Source organism: Macrobrachium nipponense, chromosome 5, assembly GCF_015104395.2.
Source record: "Macrobrachium nipponense isolate FS-2020 chromosome 5, ASM1510439v2, whole genome shotgun sequence".
Lineage (NCBI taxonomy): Eukaryota > Metazoa > Arthropoda > Malacostraca > Decapoda > Palaemonidae > Macrobrachium > Macrobrachium nipponense.
In genome coordinates, this window is record NC_061107.1 from 61,518,401 (window position 1) to 61,521,304 (window position 2,904).

The window sequence follows — 2,904 nt, forward strand, 5'->3', positions numbered from 1 at the left end:
GCAAAGTAAGGAAAATATATACCGACGGGTCCATGATTTCTAATTTTATTCTCAACTCTAGCTTCGTGACAGCATACCGATTACCGAAGCATTTTGAAGTTGACTTTGCTGCCGCATGAGTCTTGACTCAACGTATCGTACTGCACTGGGGTGTTGTCATTTCATCTCCTACAGCCGATAAACAATACATCAAGGCGTTAACATTCTTTGAAAACGATGTTTAATTAAACTAATTTTGTCCTTTGATCAATAAAATAATTTGCATGACATATTTAGTGGGTCTAAATTGGAGTTCTGATTAGCCTAGGTCTATTTTCAGCAGTATACTCTCTCGGATACGTAATATAAATGAATACTTAAATCTATAATATATATATATATACATATATATACACACATATATATATATATATATATATATATATTAATCTGCTTTATTTGATTATTCCCGTTATTCTTGTTTTATTAGCCATGTTCGCCTTTCTTCTTATCCTTTTCATAATTGCTTAACATAATTAACTCAGACCTAGCTATCAAAAAAAAAAAAAAAAAACAAAAAAAAAAAAAATCGACAAACCGAAATATAATTGTCTTACTTTTTTATCGAATTCCTTGCATATCATCCTGTTTCATTTGGACACGTTGGAAAGCTGTGGGAGTCAAAACTGACGAATACATTAAGAAAGGCTTACTTTCATTAAAGCTTTCTTAGGTTGATCTTTCTGTAGCTATTCATTTCTACTAACTAGAAATTAATTCAAATTAGTTTCACATGTATACCTACCTCGACCTGCTACCATAAGCATATTATAAGTAGCTGAAAGGATAAGAAATATGAAAGGTGACGTTCTCGTTTAAGTCTATTTCATGTTTTTATTTATTTATTTATTTGTTTCAAGACTGCTTTAATCAAGGGTTGCTCTTTGACGACTACAGGCCGTGTAACTCGAGTGTATGCACATATTTTGGGGAATGAAAGATAAAGTTTCTTTGAACAGAAAATATTTTATAAACATGCATTTTAAGGCGTCCGTTGTCGGTGACGGGAATCTTAAAATAACCGTTATCATTACTGATGCTTTCAAGCTATGGAGTTCGTGGTGAGAAGTCGGCTCGAGTCGCCTGAGATCATGAGATGTAGAAGAGAGCGGAGGTGGCGTATAGGAGTGATGGAGGGATTAGCCGATGTTAATAAAGTATCTCCCAATAAAATGTATTCTTTAGGTTTTGAAGAAAAAAAAATGCATACATCATTGAAACTGTTTCCCTCCCTATCCGTGGTATTCACTGGCCTTCGATAAAAAACAAAACAAAAAGAGTAAGCCTAACTGAATCTCTCATCCATCAAAGATACGTTTCCTTATTCATTAGACTTATTCATTAGATACCTATCAAAGATTTCAAGTGTAGATTTAAAAATCTCTTCCTCTCCATCTAAAGTATTCATCAAACAACAGTCATAAGCGTAGAGCTAGTCATGATTCCTGGTTCAGCAATGTCGTGACAATGCACTAGAATTCAAAATTCACAAATGAATGCTGCTCAGCAACATTTACACTACTGGATTGACTTGCTCTCTTGTGGTGCTTTGAGGTGTTCCACCTCTAGGCCCATGTTCTAAATTTTGCCGTTCTTTAAACCATTTGATTCATCTATGTATGATTCTCTCCGGTTTATTAAGCTTTCTTGATATCTCTCCAACAGGAACTTGCACCGAATGCAGTGCAATAATTGTCTCTCGCTCATCGAAGGATGTTTCTTAGACCGATAAATGACACATTGACATTAGATTTCCGTGCACATAACATCAATAGCAATAGAGTGAGGGTCGTCTGGTTCACACTGTTAGGATATCGTTATTTTTTCTTTTTGTTTTTAAATTTGATAGCTTTTTGTGAGATTCCAATGTTTTTTGTAAAATTTAACAAATGGAATAGTTCAATTACCTTCAACTTAATATTGAAATGATAATTTAAGGACTATGTTTATGCGATACTACTAGTGATAGGTGTCTCCTATCTATTTGGTAATGATATCTATGGTTGTGATATGACGTTTTATATCACTTCGTTTCGTTCACGTCAATTTTGCTATATGGCAAATAGTTTTACATACTAACATAACATAATGTTCTAAAGATATCAGTGGCTGTTTTTAACGTCATTACATATGATTTCTTCCATCTTTGAAAGGAAAAATCGATAAATAAGGCATGAATTGTGCGTCAGGCAGGTGAACGAAAAATTATGAAACTCTGCCACGAGTTTTTTGGCCGATAGTACTCCTTACAATTTTCTTAGTAGGTAGTTAGGAAGACCGTGGTATGTAACGTTGCAGCAGCTCAAGCATCGAAAGTATTTGGTCATAAATTGCCGTTTTCAGAGTATCTTCGTTTAAATATTTTCTAATAAATACAATGTTTCTAATATGATATAGTTAACTGCAGATTTTTACAATATGCAATATATGATTTTTCATCGATATGTTATAATCAATGGATACTCCTAAGTTCCTCACGGCCGCTACAATGACGAGCCAATAGCTATTCTTTTGAAGTATTCATATTTTCATTGTGCACTATCAGATCCAAATAACATGCAATCAGTTTTGTCCTCACTTTTAAGTATGTAAGGATAATGCTTTTTGTATATTTTTATTGTCTCTCATTATCAGGCCTTGTTTTTCCTTTACCCATTGATCTATAGAGCGTTCCGCGGCCTTTCCACCAATGTATAATTCATGTAATTTCATTATTTGTATATCTATATATCTTTAAATGTATGTCTCCGGGAAAACACAAATCCTTCTGGCCCACCCAGTTTCTCTCTGTTCCGGTAGGATACTACATATCCATCCACAGCCTCCTTTATTACCTGTGTTTACCTGTAATGAATTATCAGTGCC